The following is a 19,079-nucleotide window of genomic DNA, read 5'->3' on the forward strand; positions in this document are numbered from 1 at the left end:
GCTGCCTGACCCGCTGAGTTAGTTATCGGGCCCGACTCCAGCACTCTGTGAAACGTCACCTATCCATGTTCTCCACAGATGCTGCCTGACCCCTCGCTGAGTTACTCCAGCACTCTGTGAAACGTCACCTATCCATGTTCTCCACAGATGCTGCCTGACCCGCTGAGTTACTCCAGCACTCTGTGTCGACCTATTACCCGCCAGGCTTCATCCTGCCTCTACTAGAGTTTCACATCACACTCCCTTTGCAGACAGGAGCGGCTCGCTGTGTCGAGCTGCCAGCACCAGGTGGCAGTCTCCTCCACATTAATAACCAGTCGCTTCAGGTACAGAGGCCAGGGACACACACCTGCACGGAGAGGGGGAGAGGGGGAGGAGAGGGAGGGGGGAGAGAGGGAGGAGAGGGGGAGAGGGAGGAGAGGGAGGAGAGGGAGGAGAGGGAGGAGAGGGGGGAGAGGGGGAGGGGGAGGAGGGAGGGAGGAGAGGAGAGGGGAGGGTTTCTAAAAGGAGGAGAGAGGAGAAAAGGAGATAGGTGGGTGAGGGGAGGGGAGGAGGGGAAGAGGTGATGAGCAGTTCTCCCCTCAGTCTACCCCACCTCCCCTTAGAGCCAATATCCCACCTCCCATTGATCCTCAGACTATCTTTAATCATTTGCTGGCTTTACCTTGCACTAAACGTTATTCCCTTATCATGTATCTGTACACTGTGGACAGCTCGATTGTAATCATGTAGAGTGTCTTGTGTAGGCAGGAACTGCAAATGCTGGTTTAAACCAGAGATAGACACAAAATGCTGGAGTAACTCAGTGGGACAGGGCAGCATCATCTCTGGAGAGAAGGAATAGGTGACGTTTGGGGTCGAGACCCTTCTTCAGACTATCTATCTAGGTATGGTTTCGCCACTGACTGGATAACACACCACACTGTGCCTCGCTCACATGTTAGAATACAAAACCACTCACACACACTCACACACACACGTACACACACACACGTACACACACACGTTCGCTCACAGACACACACACACACACACAGACAGACACAGAGACAGACACAGACACACACACACAGACACACACACACACACAGACAGACAGACACACACACACGACACACACACACACACACACGTATACACACACACACGCACACACACACACACACACACACACACACACACACACACAGACACACAGACACACACTCTCACACACACACATACACAGACACCCTCGACAGACACCTTCGACAGACAGACAGACAGACAGACAGACAGACAGACAGACACACACTCATAGACACACACACACACAGACAAACACACACACGCACACACACAGACACACACACACACACACACAGACACACACACAGACAGACAGACAGACAAAGACAGACAGACACAGACACACACGTCACACACACACACAGTCTGAACCAGAGGATCTTTGGTGTGAATGACCTTGATGTTGTTGACTGTGGACACATGACCCGTAAAACATGCCCATCGTGGCCCGATTAACAGGAATGCTCATCCTCAGCCCCAGCGAGTTCCAATTTAAACTTAATTTGCTTGTCATCTTTAGCAGTTAATCAGTAATCGTGGTAATTGTGTGGATTAGTTTATCTGAGAGCGGTAATTGTCTCTGAATTAATAATTATCTGGCGTTGCGGTGAAATGTGAGTCATGTTCCTTGCACAAATCTCCACACTACTCCCAGTGCTCAGTGCTCTGGTAAAGAGGGGGGTTCAAAGCTTTCATGCTCATTTGCAGCCTCTCGAGACACATCCTTACTGCATTTCCAATCTGATTCATGTTGACATTGCAACAATTAGTTACCAGATTTTACCAATTAATTTGTTGAGGATGATAGACAACTTCCTGACCTGATGCAAGGGAGGGGGAGCAATCTCACCCCATCAATACCAACCCAAACCATCGCCCATTTGTCCGCTGTTAATTGTCCAGACTCATAGAATCACCGAGTGATACATCGTGGAAACTGGCCCTTCAGCCCAACTTGCCCACACCGGCCAACATGTCCCAGCTACACTAGTCCCACCTGCCAGCGTTTGGTCCATATCCCTCCAAACCTGTCCTACCCATGTACCTGTCTAATTGTTTCTTAAACGAAGGGAGACAAAAATGCTGGAGAAACTCAGCGGGTGCAGCAGCATCTATGGAGCGAAGGAAACAGGCAGCGTTTCGGGCCGAAACCCTTCTTCAGACTTTCAGGGTATGCCTAGTTTGAAGAAGTTTCTCTTAAACTATTAAACGTTGGGATAGTCCCAGCCTCAACTACCTCATCTGGCAGCTCGTTCCATACACTCACCACCCTCTGTGTGAAAAAGTTCCCCCTCAGATTCCTATTAAATCTATTCCCCTTCACCTTAAACCTATTTCCTCTAGACATGGATTCATCTACTCTGGGCAAGAGACTCTGTGCATCTACCCGATCTTTTCCTCTCATCTCCCCTCATCCTCCTGCGCTCCAAGGATTAGAGACCCAGCCTACTCAACCTCTCCCTGTAGCTCACACCCTCTAATCCTGGCAACCTCCTCTCTGAACCCTTTCAAGCTTGATAAAATATCTTTCCTTGGAACATGGTGCCCAGAACTGAACATGTCAGGTGGAGCAGTGGGTAGAGTTGCTGCCTCACAGCGCCAGAGACTTGTGTTCAATCCTGATCCCAGATGCTGTCTGTGTGGAGTTTGGACGTTCTCCCTGTGACCTCACAACCTGCAGTTTACAGGATCTTGGGGGAGACCACAAAACCGAGATATTGCGTACAACTTTGTCTCCACATCTGAGAGTGGGAATCTGTGCCATAGAGGGAGTGCAGAGAAGGTCACCAGACGATTCCTGGGATGTCAGGCTGTATTTGAAGAAAAGAGTGGATAGACTTGGTTTTGTACTCTCTAGAATTCAGGAGATTGAGAGGGGATCTTATAGAAACTTACAAAATTCTTAAGGGGTGGACAGCCATGATGCAGGAAGATTGTTCCCGATGCTGGGGAAGGGCAGGAAAGGGGTCACAGCTTAAGGACCTATTGGGAAATCCTTTAAAACCGAGATGAGAGACACACTTTTTTCACACAGAGAGTGGTGAATCTCTGGAACTCTCTGCCACAGAGGGTAGTTGAGGCCAGTTTAATTGCTATATTGAGCCTGAATATTGTGGCCCTTTTGGCTAACAGCTATCAGTGTGGGGTATTAGAGCCAAGGCAGGTATGGGATACTGAGTTGGATGATCAGCCATGATCATATTGAATGGCAGTGCTGGCTGGAAGGGCCGAATGGCCTCCTCCTGCACCTAATTTCTATGTAATCCTAATCAGCACCACACACTAAACCAGCTCATCTCAAAACCATTCTCTGCATCCTGGGTTATCACTGCATCTCCTGGCCTGAATACTTTCACCCCTCAGTGGAAGCCCCACCCCCACCACTGTAGCAGTGTCATCCACACACCCTCCCCCATCCACACCCCCACACTCACCGCAGATACACCTGGTTACTAACGAGAGTCGGTGGAACCCATTCCCACGCTCCCTGGTACACTCACTGCAGACCCACCTGGTTACTAACCACCCGCCCCAGTGGAAGCCCCCACACTGTAGCAGTGTCACCCACACACCCACCCACACACCCACCCACACACCCACCACAGATCCACCTGGTTACTAACACCCCCCACGTGGAAGCCCCCACACTGTAGCAGTGTAATCCACACACCCTCCCCCATCCACACCCCCCACACAACCTCACCCCACACTGTAGCAGTCACCCCCATCCCCACACTCACCACAGATCCACCTGGTTACTGACCCCCCCCCACAGTGGAAGCCCCCACACCACCCCACCACACTGCAGCACTGTGTCACCCCACCCCCCCCACCCCCACCCCCACCCCCACACACACCGCAGACCCACCTGGTTACTGACCCCCCCCACAGTCCACCCCCACACCCACACCCCCCCACACACACTGCAGACCCACCTGGTTACTAACCCCCCCTCCACCCCCCCATCCCCACCCCCCACACTCACCACAGACACCGCAGACCCACCTGGTTACTAACCCCCCCCCACAGTGGAAGCCCCCACCCCCCACCACACTGTAGCAGTGTCACCCACACACCCTCCCACATCCCCACCCCCACACCCCCCCCCCGCACCCCCACCCCCACACAGTGTCACCCCCACACCCTAGCCCCATGTCACCCACACACCCCACCCCCACACTGTAGCAGTGTCACCCACACACTCTCCTCCACCCACACCACCTCACCCCCACTGTGCTGCCCTGTGACTTGTGGTGATGCCTCTGTGGGATAGCACGGGCAGGAATGGCCTGATGCGATGGTGGGCCTGAGACCACCCCGGCCCGCTCTCATGTCAGAGGTGGTCAGAGCAAGGCAGCAAAGCTGATTGCCTCTACTCCCCTGGGGATGAATGCTGCTGTTTCTGCTGGTGATGAGATCGAGAAATATCCAGGTACTTTGGTATCCCAGTGGAGTTCACTTATAATTCAGTTTAGACGTACAAATGGAAGGCTGAGATTGTCAATTCACTGTTGCTCACCCTGGCCCCACAACGACTTAACCCTCTCAATGCTGTTGTCAATTTGAGGCACAGTGATTCATCAGGGGCAGCTAAATCTCTAGCCTTTCATTCATCACCTGAGACCCAGGTAAATTACATATGATGAAAGAATGGGTCGACTGGGCTTGTATTCACTGGAATTTAGAAGGATGAGAGGATATCTTATAGAAACATATACAATTCTTAAGGGATTGGACAGGCTAGATGCAGGAAAAATGTTCCCCGATGTTGGGGGAAGTCCAGAACCAGGGGTCACACACAGTTTAAGAATAAGGGGTAGGGCATTTAGGACTGAGATGAGGAAAAACGTTTTCAGCCAGAGAGTTGTGAATCTGTGGAATTTTCTGCCACAGAAGGCAGTGGAGGCCAATTCACTGGATGTATTCAAGAGAGAGTTAGATTTACTGTAGCTCTTGGGGCTAATGGAATCAAGGGATATGGGGAGAAGGCAGGAACGGGGTACTGATTGTGGATGATCAGCCATGATCATATTGAATGGCGGTGCTGGCTGGTTAGTGGGTGGTCGTGGGTGGGACTAGGTAATGGGTGGGTAGACACAAGATGCTGGAATCACTCAGTGGGGCATCTGCGGAGAGAAATGGGTCGAGACACTTCTCCTGTCCCGCTGAGTTACTCCAGCATTTTGTGTCTCTCGTCCGTTTATTCCAGCATCTGCAGTTCCTTCCTACACATAATGGGTGGTCTGGGTGGGCGGTGGGTGGGTCTGGGTGGGCAGTGGGTGGTCTGGGTGGACAGTGGGTGGTCTGGGTGGGTCTGGGGGGCAGTGGGTGGTCTGGTGGGGCAGTGGGTGGTCTGGGTGGGTCTGGGTGGGCAGTGGGTGGTCTGGGTGGGCAGTGGGTGGTCTGGGTGGGCAGTGGGTGGTCTGGGTGGGTCTGGGGGGGGCAGTGGGTGGTCTGGATGGGTCTGGGTGGGGCAGTGGGTGGTCTGGGTGGACAGTGGGTGGTCTGGGTGGGTGGACAGTGGGTGGTCTGGGTGGGCAGTGGGTGGTCTGGGTGGACAGTGGGTGGTCTGGGTGGTCTGGGTGGGCAGTGGGTGGTCTGGGTGGACAGTGGGTGGTCTGGGTGGACAGTGGGTGGGCAGTGGGTGGTCTGGGTGGGTCTGGGTGGGCAGTGGGTGGTCTGGGTGGGCAGTGGGTGGTCTGGGTGGACAGTGGGTGGGCAGTGGGTGGTCTGGGTCTGGGTGGGTCTGGGTGGGCAGTGGGTGGGCAGTGGGTGGTGGGTGGTGGGTGGTCTGGGTGGGTCTGGGTGGACAGTGGGTCTGGGTGGGGGCAGTGGGTGGACAGTGGGTGGGCAGTGGGTGGTCTGGGTGGGCAGTGGGTGGTCTGGGTGGGTGGGTGGTCTGGGTGGCCTGGACAGATCAGGAACGTTGCCAGTAGAACATTCACCACGCTCTCCATGGCTACGATGATTGACTGACATCCATTGACACCTCTGCACGCTTTTGCAGAACGGAATATTGTTGAAGTTAACAGGAATCTAGGTGTGAATTTAGTCACAAATCATCAGCCATTGATAAAACAATGTTATGCATCAGTTGGTACAGAGTTTTACAATATGATGCCTGCATGACATTTCAGAATGTAACGGTGAGTTTAACTGTGGGGCCCCTCTGCTGTATTTTAACACTTGGTTGCAGATGATAAAGGAGGCAAGGCTCCATAAACTCTTGTGTGTGGGATTTTTTTGTCAATAAACTGTTATTGTTGGTGAACACAGGCTGGTGAAGCGCTGGTAAATGAATCATCTTTTTAACAGCAGAAGACATTTAATGTGCCTCAGATAACACTTCCTGCTCAGCAGCGAGGGTGATGGATGGGGTCTTGTTTCCCCTCGTTCCATCGCACTGATGGGCTATATTGGGCTTGCAGGAGACTACAGTTATAGTCATAGAGTGATGCAGTGTAGAAACAGGCCCTTCAGCCCAACTTGCCCATACTGGCCAACATGCCCCATCTACACTAGTCCCACCTGCCTGCTCTTGATCCATATCCCTCCAAACCTGTCCTATCCATGTACCTGTCTAACTGTTTCTTAAACGTTGGGATAGTCCCAGCCTCAACTATCTCCTCTGGCAGCTCGTTCCATACACCCACCACCCTTGGTGTGAAAAAGTTACCCCTCAGATTCCTATTAAATCTTTTCCCCTTCACCTTGAACCTGTGTCCTCTGGTCCTCGATTCCCCTACTCTGGGCCAGAGACTCTGTGCATCTACCCGATCTAATCCTCTCATGAGCCATGATCTATTCCCCTCAGTTCCTGTAGAACCATGTGTTCTGCTCAAGGTTCCTTGTGTAGGAACTCGCTGTTCCTGACTGCGGCATTTCACACCAATCCTCAGTATGTGTTTACTGTAGTCTAGTTTAGAGATACAGCACGGAAACAGGCCCTTCGGCCCACCGAGTCCAGGCTGACCATCGATCACCCTGCGCATCTACCCGATCTATTCCCCTCATGACTTTATACATTGTTGTAAGCATAATAGCAAATCCTTCTCTGCACCTTCTCTGTCTGAGTAACGAGAGTGGCAGGGATTCCGACATTATATAGGGCAGATAGACACAAAACGCTGGAGTAACTCAGCGACTCAGACAGCATCTCTGGAGAGAAGGATTGGGTAATCTCAAGACAGGACCCTTCTTCAGACCGAATCAGATTCTGTCTGAAGAAAGGTTTCGACATGAAACGTCACCTATCCTACTGCTCCAGAGATGCTGCCTGACCCACTGAGTTTAGCATTGTTGAGAGATACATCACGGAAACAGGCCATTCGGCCCATCGAATCCACACCGACCAGCGATCCCCGCACACTAACACTGTCCTTACCTTGGAGGACTTACACAGTTCCCGCTGCACCAAAAAATCCCAGAGCATCATAAAGGACATTTCCCACCCCGGACACTCCCTGTTTGAACTGTTGCCGTCAGGCAGACGGTACAGATCTACAAGGACAAGGACGAACAGACTAAAAAACAGTTTTTACCCCACTGCTATAAAAGCACTAAATGTAGCCGCCAAGGAACGCAGGGACGATACAGACTAAGGGACTGTGGTACACTGTGAAATCGACAGAAGGATGGAGGGTTGGGTGTTTATGCGTGGAGCTATTTTCATGATATTTATTTTAGTTGTTTATCTTTTAATATTTTATCTTGTATGTATCGTTAGCTTTTAGAAATGTTTGAATGGTGCACTGACTGGCTGACATTTTTAAATTTTGTTGTACATGGTTCATGTTACAATGACAATAAAGAAACTATTCTATTCTATTCTGTCCTACACACTAGTGACAAATTACACTTTTATCGGGTCAATTAACCAACAAATCTCTATGTTTGGAGTGTGGGAGGAAAGCGGAGCGCCCGGAGAAAACCCACGTAAGTCACGGGGAGAACGTGCAGACTCCGTACAGACAGCACCCGTAGTCAGGATCGAACCTGGGTCTCTGGCGCTGTGAAGCAGCATCTCTACCGCTGTGCCACCGTGCCACCGCTCCTTGACAGGAAAGGCAAATAAAATCCTTATTGCTACCCAGTAATTCTACTGGAATTTGAACAAGTTCAGGTAGACAATAGGTGCAGGAGTAGAGGCCATTCGGCCCTTCGAGCCAGCACCGCCATTCAATATGATCATGGCTGATCATCCCCAATCAGTACCCCGTTCCTGCCTTCTCCCCATATCCCCTGACTCCGCTATCTTTCAGAGCTCTATCCAGCTCTCTCTTGAAAGTATCCCGGTAGGAGTAGATGAGATTACAACCAGTATTGACAATTGTAAAAAAGACCTAGTGTTTACATACACCAGCCACTTCCAGAATAGCCCAAGTGCTTCTTACAAAATTGGCTTCTCAGAAGCGCATTGAATGAACAATGCAGACCCATGTCATAGCAGGTGAAAACGACCAAAATTCACAATAAGATTCAGAATCATTTCAGGAAGAATACTGGCCAGGAAAAAAATACCCCAATCTCTTTTCTCTTGCAAACTCTCTTTAAAAAACCTTCTCTGCTGGGTCCAGAGGAGGTTTAGGAGAATGATCCCAGCGTTAATATATGATGAGCATTTGTCGGCACTGGGCCTGTACTCACTGGAGTTTAGAAGAATGAGAGGGGGACCTCATTGAAATGTACTGAATAGTGAAAGGCCTGGATGTGGAGAGGATGTTTCCACTAGTGGGAGAGTCTAGGATTAGAGGGCACAGCCTCAGAATTAAAGGACGTACCTTTAAGAAGGAGATGAGGAGGAATTTCTTTACTCAGAGGGTGGTGGAATCTGTGGAATTCATTGTCACAGACGGCTGTGGAGACCAAGTCAATGGATATTTTTAAGGCAGAGATAGATAGATTCTTGATTAGTACGGGTGTTAGGGGTTATGGGGAGAAGGCAGGAGAATGGGGTTAGGAGGGAGAGATGATGATTGAATGGTGGATAGACTTGATGGGTCGAATGGCCTCATTCTGCTCCTTGAACTTATGAACTCTGCAATCTTCTCTCCAAATCATAATGGGAATCAGTTGTGCAATGAGTAACAACCTTCCTCTCCCTCTCCCTGATCCCAGCACAGTAGCAAAAGGGAAGGTATACAACAGAGCAGATGTTAGTGGCAAGCTAAAGCATTTGGAAGCTTTTAAAAATCAGCAAAATGCAACTAAAAAGATAAAACGAAACATGAAGTGGTTTAGTTTTGTGAAAGAGTGCAGAAAACAGGCCCTTCAGCCCACCAAGTCCGTGCCGACCAGCGATCCCCGCTCATTAATACTATCCTGCACACACTAGGGACAATTTATACATTTACGCCAAGTCATTTAACCTGCAAACCGAAGATCTCAGAGAAAACCCACACGGTCACGGGGAGAACGTACAAACTCCACACGGACAGCACCCGTAGTCGGGATCGAACCCGGGTCCCTGGCGCTGTGAGGCAGCAACTCTACCCGCTGAGCCACCGTGCTGCCCTGCTCATTCCTCCCACATTCCAAAGACTTGCTGGTTTGTCAGCTAATTGTGTAGGATAGAATTAGGGTATGGGTTGGATGGGCTGAAGGGCCGAAGGGCCTGTTTCCCCACTGTATCTCTAAATTAAACTAAACTGCTGGGAAACTGAGCCTTGGGCAGTCAGTTTCACCTGGAATGGATGTAAAGGCTCAAGAAACATGAAGCCTAGACTGTGGGAAGAATAGATGTGGACATTTTATTAAACTAACTAACCCTCAGCAAGATTTGACACTTCCACAAAAAACCCCCCACAGTGAACACTTCCTGAAACCATTAGCAGCAACTGATCTAATAACTGGAGCAAGGCTTCTTCCAATCCCAGTTGTATGTTGAGCATTATTGCCATAGAGGGAGTACAGAGAAGGTTCACCAGACTGATTCCTGGGATGTCTTATGAAGAAAGACTGGATAGACTTGGTTTATACTCTCTAGAATTTAGGAGATTGAGAGGGGATCTTATAGAAACTTACAAAATCCTTAAGGGGTTGGACAGGCTAGATGCAGGAAGATTGTTCCCGATGTTAGGGGAAGTCCAGGACAAGGGGGTCACAGCTTAAGGATAAGGGGGAAATCCTTTAAAACCGAGATGAGAAGAACTTTTTTCACACAGAGAGTGGTGAATCTCTGGAACTCTCTGCCACAGAGGGTAGTTGAGGCCACAGTTCATTGGCTATATTTAAGAGGGAGTTAGATGTGGCCCTTGTGGCTAAGGGGATCAGGGGGTATGGAGAGAAGGCAGGTACGGGATACTGAGTTGGATGATCAGCCATGATCATATTGAATGGCGAATGGTGCAGGCTCGAAGGGCCGAATGGCCTCTACTCCTGCACCTAATTTCTATGTTTCTATGTGCCTCAAGTCAAGTCAAGTCAACTTTAGTGGCGACACACACGCACATACAAGATGTGCAGAGAAATGAAAGTGGCAATGCCTGCAGATTGTGCAAAATACTACAGTACAGAATAGAATCAGTATTCACATGTTAGAAAAACAACAATTTAAAAAAGACACAACACACAGTAAATGAGTCCCTGGTGAGATAAGAATGCATGGACAGGGAAGACTGTCACAAACCTTTTCCCCAAGGTGGAGATATCCAACATTACGAGACACAGCTGTAAGGTGAGAGGGGGAATTTTAAAGGAGAGGTGCCTGGAGGGGTGATGGTGGAGGCAGGTGCGATAGTGGTGTTTAAGATGCTTTTAGATAGACACATTGAGGTACAAGGAATAGAGGGATATGGATCACATGCAGACTGATGAGACCAATTTAACTTGGCATCATGTTATATATATATATACACAAAGAAGTTTCGGCCCGAAACGTTGCCTATTTCCTTAGCTCCATAGATGCTGCTGCACCCGCTGAGTTACTCCAGCACTCTGTGAAACGTCACCTATCGATGTTCTCCACAGATTCTGCCTGACCCGCTAAGTTACTCCAGCACTCTGTGAAATGTCACCTATCCATGTTCTCCACAGATGCTGCCTGACCCGCTGAGTTACTCCAGCACTCTGTGAAATGTCACCTATCCATGTTCTCCACAGATGCTGCCTGACCCGCTGAGTTACTCCAGCACTCTGTGAAACGTCACCTATCCATGTTCTCCACAGATGCTGCCTGACCCACTGAGTTACTCCAGCACTCTGTGACTATCTGTGGGAGCTGTGATGTATTATTTATGTTCTGCCTTCTACAAGATGGCAGAATGACTGGAACGGTCCGATCTCTTGATGTCTCTGCACCAATAAATGGTTTTGTACAAATCCGTGTTTGCCTCAAATTTCCATTATTAGAAATCTGTCACAAACTCATTTGGGGATAATTATATTTTCAGCGGTTCAATTCATTCGCTACAGTTTAATTCCCAGAGCTACACGGGGTTAGTCTGCACTTACTACCAACTCCGAGTCAGTATTTCCAACAAGTCCATTGAAGATGCATTGAAGCTGTCAGAATACAACAACTAAGTTACAGAGAAAGGTTGAATAAGTTAGGTCTTTATTCTCTGGAGCACAGAAGGTTAAGGAGGGACTTGATAGAGGTCTTTAAAATGATGAGAGGGATAGACAGAGTTGATGTGGACAAGCTTTTCCCTTTGAGAATAGGGAAGATTCAAACAAGAGGACATGACTTCAGAATTAAGGGACAGAAGTTTAGGGGTAATATGAGGGGGAAACTTCTTTACTCAGAGAGTGGTAGCGGTGTGGAATGAGCTTCCAGTGGAAGTGGTGGAGGCAGGTTCATTGGTATCATTTAAAAATAAATTGGATAGGCATATGGATGAGAAGGGAATGGAGTGTTATGGTATGAGTGCAGGCAGGTGGGACTAAGGGAAAAAAAGTTGTTCGGCACGGACTTGTAGGGCCGAGATGGCCTGTTTCCGTGCTGTAATTGTTATATGGTTATATGGTTAATAGAAACATAGAAAATAGGGGAGAAAGCAGAGAACGGGATACTGATTATGGATGACCAGCCATGATCATATTGAATGGCGGTGCTGGCTCGAAGGGCCAAATGGCCTCCTCCTGCACCTATTGTTAGTGTTGACAACTGTCCGTATTAGCCGGGACATCCCGTATTTTGGGCTAAATTGGTTTGTCCCGTACAGGACCGCCTTTGTCCCGTGTTTGACCGCTACTACTCGGGTCGAGGGGACTGATGGGTCAGAACGCCACGCCCGACCCCCGCCTCACCCGTCCCGACGTAGTGCAGCCCGTGGAGTGCAGCAGCAGCAGCAGCGCCTCGCCCGTGGCCCCATCGGTCAGCAGCTCGGCCAACTGTCTGACCGTCAGACCTTCGCTTACCTCCGACACCACCACCTTCTCACGGCCGATCATCCATTCATGAGTTGGATGGGGTCCCGGCCAAAACTCCTCAGCTGGCCCCGCCGGCTGGGCTTTGTGTGCCGTCCAGCACCCAAGACCAACTCATCATTCACCCAGACACGGCCCAGTCGGTCAACGAATTGCCGTCGGGAATTTGTCCCATATTTTGACCTTGTGTCCCTTATTTCTGAGTGAGAAAGTCGACACCTCGACCTATTTTCTCTGTTTCTATGAGATATTTGCAGGGGTGTGGGAATGCAGAGACGGGCAGTATTTTACAGGGAGTGTCTCCAGTTTTCCAGCAGATGGCAGTGAGAGGCGTTGCATCCGAGTTACCCTGCACCATGCAGACACAATGCCAACACACTCCCTCAGCTCCCCGTCCACATCCACAGCCCTTCCCCAAACACACACCAGCCCACCCTGGAACCAGCGCTGAGCACGTTAGCCATGTTAAACGACCAGGGGCTGCCACGCTACACAGACATCTCGTGCCACACAGAGGCACTTCATTCAGTTTATTGCCATGTGTACCAAGGTACAGTAAAACGCTTTCGTTGCTTGTTATCATAAGGTCAAAAGGGATAGCAGAATTAGGCCATTCGGCCCATCAAGTCTACTCCGCCACACATTTGTGGCTGATCTATCTTTCCCTCCTAACCCCATTCTCCTGCCTTCTCCCCATGACCTATGACACCCGTACTAATCAAGTCAAGTCAAGTCAAGTTTATTTGTCACATACACATACGAGATGTGCAGTGAAATGAAAGTGGCAATGCTCGCGGGACTTTTGTGCAAAAAGGAGACAAACAACAAACAAACCAAACCTCTGGAAATTATAAACAGCAATCATAACACACATATTCCATTTACATAATAAAGTAAAAACGCTGGAAAGGTAATAAGGGAAACGTTCAGTAGAGTTAGTCCCCATGGTGAGATAGGCGTTTACAGTCGGAATTGCCTCAGAAACTCAGAATCTATCTCCCTCTGCGTTAAATATATCCACTGACTTGGCCTCCACAGTCTTCTGTGGCAAAGAATTCCACAGATTCACCACCATCTAACTAAAGACATTTTTCCTCATCTCCTTCCTAAAAGAACGTCCTTTAATTCTGAGGCTGTGCCCTCTGGTCCTAGACTCTCCCACTAGTGGAAACATCCTCTCCACATCCACTCTATCCAAGCATTTCATTATTCAGTAAGTTTCAATGAGGTCCCCCCCTCATTCTTCTAAACTCCAGCGCTGAGCACGTCAGCTGCCGATGGCCTGCTCACATCGCAATGTCATCGGTGGTAACGGTACACAGACACCTCGTCCCACACAGAGACGCTCCCCTTCAGTTTTAAATTGTCCCGTGTACCGAGGTACAGCGAAACGCTTCTGTTGCGTGCTAACCAGTCAGCGGAAAGACAACACATGATTACAATCGACCCGTTTACAATGTACAGATACATGATAAGGGAATAACGTTTAGTGCAAGGTCAAGTCCCATCAAGGATAGTCCACCCTCACTTGCCTGACACACGGCCAATCGACAATTCACCTCCAAGATAGACACAAAATGCCGGAGTAACTCAGCGGGACAGGCAGCATCTCTGGCGAGAAGGAACGGGTGCCCTTCTTCAGACCCGAAACATTGCCCAGTCCTTCTCTCCGGAGATGCTGCCCGTCCCGTCGAGTTACCCCGGCATTTTCTGTCTGTCATTGGTTTGAACTTCCTTCCCACAGTCTTTATTCTCCTTGCCAAGTTCAACAATTTACTCCCTGTGATTTAATGCGCTGTCATCTCCAAACATCTTCCGACGGGAGGAGATGTTCTTTGTCAATTTCACCCATACCTGTAGTGACAAATGGCCTGGCAGAACTCCCAATACATTGGCTGGTGCTATCCTGTAGATCTTCCAGCTTTGTGACTTGAATGATGGGGAGACTATCCTTGTTAACAACCTCTAAAGGTCGGGTGACAAGTTCTCCCTGCTCCTGTGATAAATACCTGCTCATTCCCTCCGCACAGTCAGCACGGATCACCAGAGTGTCCCTGACTCAAAATCTGACATCCATCACTGGAGCTACAGTGTCAAGATGAATGCCAACGCTTCCGGTAAAGATATTTCAAACTATTCATTGCCACAGACAGCTTGGAGGCCAAGCCCATGGATATTTTTAAGACAAGAGATTGATAAATTCTTGATCAGTACGGGTGTCAGAGGTCACGTGGAGAAGGCAGGAGAATGGGCGAGTAAGAACTGGAGATGCAAAATGCTGGAGTAACTCAGTAGCTGAGACCCTTCTTCAGACTGGATGTGGGAAAGCTGGGAAGGGGAGGGGAAGGAGGGAGAAAGCAAGGGACTATCTGAAATTGGAGAAGTCAATGTTCATACTGCTGGGGTGTAAACTACCCAAGCAAAATACGAGGTGCTGTTCCTCCAATTTGCGCTGGGCCCCACTCTGACAATGGAGGAGGTGTCGTGAGACTGGGCCTCGTGGCGTGAGACAGGCGGAGAGGGCCAGCGGTGGAGCCACGGGCCGGCGAGTTGAGGAGTGACGGTGTGGGACGGGTCTGGAGGTCCAGGTAGAGAAGGAAGCTTTCGTTAGGAGGGAGAGATAGATCAGCAATGATTGGATGGCGGGGTAGACTTGATGGGCTGAATGGCCTAATTCTGCTCCTATCTCTTAGTGGCCAGAATCACCATCCCACCAGCTCAGGGCTGTGGAAGGTGTTAACAGCCTGATAATGGTGGTGGGAGATTCCAGCCAGGAGTTTGCAATTCTCGCTGACCTTTCTGCTGCCAGTATAAAGGCACAGGGATGGGGAGGGTGCGATATTGTGCTGTTTTATCTCCGCCAATGGCATGAATTATTTAATTCCAATTTCTCCATGGCTATGGTTCCAGGCAGGTTGTAAATGCTCGAGAAATACTGTGGCCCTCAGCATGTGTCCATCACTGTACACTAAATAATGCAACTACTACTCACCGAGACATTAAATGCACCAGCTTTGAAACGATGCAACAGGGAAACAGTCCCTTCGGCCCATCCAGTCTGTGCTGGCCATTCATCAGTTTACCTTTCCACTGAAGCTTTGTCACTGTAGCTCACTAAAGAATCAATATTCAGGAAGGGTCTCGACCCGAAACGTTGCCTATTTCCTTCGTTCCACAGATGCTGCCGCACACACTCAGTTTCTCCAGCATTTTTGTCTTCCTTCGATTTTCCAGCATCTGTAGTTCCTTCTTAAACTCAATATTCATACTGTTGGGTGCCATGTACCAATGATTGGATGGCAGGGTAGACTTGATGGGCTGAAGGGCCTAATTCTGCTCCTATCACTTATGAAGGTATGAATGGCCAGGCTCACAATCATATATATATACACATATATATATACATATATATATACACACACACACATATATATATATATATATATACACATATATACACACACATACATATATACTAATATAGATAGATATAGATAGATATTATATTCTATCTATATCTATATATCTATATCTATATATATCTATATATATCTATATCTATCTATATCTATCTATATCTATCTATATCTATCTATATCTATCTATATCTATCTATATCTATCTATATATATATCACTAGTTTATAGATGGCACAAAGTGAGTAAGGGTCATGACTCCTGGTTTGTTGTGTACCGGAGACTGATGTACAACAGGTCTGTCTGAAGAAGGGTCTCAACCTGAAACATCACCCATTCCTTCTCTCCAGACATGCTGCCTGTCCCGCTGAGTTACTCCAGCTTTCTGTGCCTATCTTCATACAACAGGTTTTCTCCCTTTTGGAGGGAGGGACCCGTTTGGTTTAGTTTAGAGATACAGCGCGGAAACAGGCCCTTCAGCCCACCGAGTCCCTGCCGACCAGCGATCCCCGCACACTAACACTATCCTACACACACACTAGGGACAATTTACATTTACACCGAGCCAATTAACCTACAAAGCTGCACGTCTTTAGAGTGTGGGAGGAAACCGAAGATCTTGGAGAAAACCCACAAGGCCACGGGGAGAACGTGCAAACTCCACACAGAGAGCACAGGTAGTCAGGATGGGACCCAGGTCTCTGGCGCTGTGAGGCAGCAACTCTACCGCTGCGCCATCGTGAAGGAGATCAACTCTGTCTCGCCTTCCACCCGAGCTGCTGACAGCATTCTAATTCCACGTCATGATTAGTGAAGGTGATGGTGGAGCTGAGACAGCTGAACTCACACAACAGGAAGAGACGCTCTAATGAGCTGTGAGATTCTCTTGGCCAATTGAGAGGTTTTAGTCACAGTGAAAGGCAGAAAAGTTGACGTGCAGCCGAACTCAGCAGATTGACGGTGCTGGCTCGAAGGGCCGAATGGCCAACTCTTGCACCTATGCTCTATGTGGGGGATGAGAGCGGAGGAGGAGAAGAATTGCATTTATATAGCAACTTTCACAACCAATCTTCGGGCAGCAAATTCTTGTCATGGGCACTGAGACAGGAGTCTGGTCGGGCCACATTTGCAATCTTGTATGCAGTTGTGGGCACCCCATTACATGTGGGATGTGGAGGCTTTGGAGAGGGGACAGATGAGGTTTACAAGAATGCTGCCTGGATTAGAGGCTGTTGGAAAGAACTGCAGATGCTGGTTTAAATCAAAGATACACACAGTGCTGAACTACTATCTACCTGATTGGTGACCCTCGGACTATCCTTGATCAGACTTTGCTGGCTTTACCTTGCACTAAATGTTATTCCCTTATCATGTATCTGTACACTGTGGACGGCTCGATTGCAATCATGTATTGTCTTTCCGCTGACTGGTTAGCACGCAACAAAAGCTTTTCACTGTACCTCGGTACACGGGACAATGAACTGAACATACGGAAGGCCTGGGGTGGTGGGTGCGGAATGTTGAGGCAGTCTCCTCTGTGGACCACCCACGTGAATGTCCAGATTCAGGAACAGCTTTGTCCCAACAGCCATGGCCCACTCCTGCACCTATTGTCTATAGAACATTACAACCTCCAGTAAGCTCCGATCCACATGGACTATTATTGTGATTATAGCACTATTCTTGTTTGTTTTTATATGTGAGTGTGTGTCTGTGTGTGTCTGTGTGTGTGTGTGTGTGTGTGTCTGTGTGTGTGTCTGTGTGTGTGTGTGTGTGTGTGTCTGTGTGTGTGGTGTGTGTGTGTGTGTGTGTGTGTGTGTGTGTGTGTGTGTGTGTGTGTGTGTGTGTGTGTGTGTGTGTGTGTGTGTACTGTGCTGTGCTATGGAGGGGCAGTGGTGTGGGAGCACCACACAGGCCTGGTGCTGGGTCCTGAGGTTGGGGCTGGGGCCTGGGGGCTGGGGCTGGGGCCTGAGGCCTGTGGGCATGGGCCTGATGCTGGGGCCTAGGCCTGGGGCCTGAGGCTGGGGCCTAGGCCTGGTGCGCTGGGTCCCGAGGTTGGGGAGGCCTGTGGGCATGGGCCTGAGGCTGGGGCCTGGGGTTGGGGTGAGGCTGAGGCCCGAGGCTGGGGCCTGAGGCCTGTGGGCTGGGCCGGAGGCTGGGGCTGGGGCCTGAGGCCTGTGGGCATGGGGCTGGGGCCTGAGGTCTGGGGCTGGGGCCTGGGGCCTGTGGCATGGGGCTGGGGCCTGAGGCCTGGGGCATGGGGAGGCCTGTGGGGGGCCTGAGGGGGCCTGGTGCTGGGTCCTGAGGTTGGGGCTGGGCCTGGGGGCTGGGCCTGGGGCTGGGGCCTGGGGCTGGGGCCTGAGGCCTGGGGTAGGGGCCTGAGGCTGGGGCAATACTGTGGTGAACCCAGTTAGTTTCCAGGTCTGATTTCAACATTCTCGCTCCAAGACTAAATCATGAATTCTCTGCCAGAAAGTCAATTCAAATATGTTATTTATACTTTGGATCAAAATCAATTACTCCCAAATTTTATCAATCTGGCACTGATCTCGACAGCCTGCCTCCCCTGAAGATTTCATTAGGAACTATTTTCACCGCGCTGGCAGGCAAGGGTTATAAATAGATTGAAACTATACCATAATCTCGAAGAAATTCTCTCTTGACTGCTAATTAGTTTAGTTAAAATCCTTTGAGTTTGAGTAATTTATGGTCTGGACTTTTGACTTTCAACTGTTGTACAGTCCCTGCCTGACAGAGTCACCGGTTACAAACCAGCTCCAGTGTTTGCTCAGGAAAGTCACAAGTTGGTTTGTAGTCCCTGCTTTCCCCTTTACCCCAGTCCCCTCCCTCCCATTCCCCTCACACCAGCTTCACATCTCATTCCTCCTTTTCTCTGCTTATCTTGATATGTGATAGGAGCAGAATTCGGCCATTCGGCCCATCTAGTCTACCATTCTATCATGGCTGATCTCTCTCTCCTCCTAACCCCATTCTCCTGCCTTCTCCCCACAACCCCTGACACCCATACTAATCAAGAATCTATCTATCTCTCTCTGCCTTAAAAATATCCATTGACTTGGCCTCCACAGCCGTCTGTGGCAAATAATTCCACAGATTCACCACCCTCTAAAGAAATTCCTCCTCATCTCCTTCTTAAAGGAACATCCTTTTCTTCTGAGGCTGTGTCCTCTAGTCCTAGACTCTTCCACTAGTGGAAACATCCTC

The sequence above is a fragment of the Leucoraja erinacea genome, chromosome 38, assembly GCF_028641065.1.
Source record: "Leucoraja erinacea ecotype New England chromosome 38, Leri_hhj_1, whole genome shotgun sequence".
Lineage (NCBI taxonomy): Eukaryota > Metazoa > Chordata > Chondrichthyes > Rajiformes > Rajidae > Leucoraja > Leucoraja erinaceus.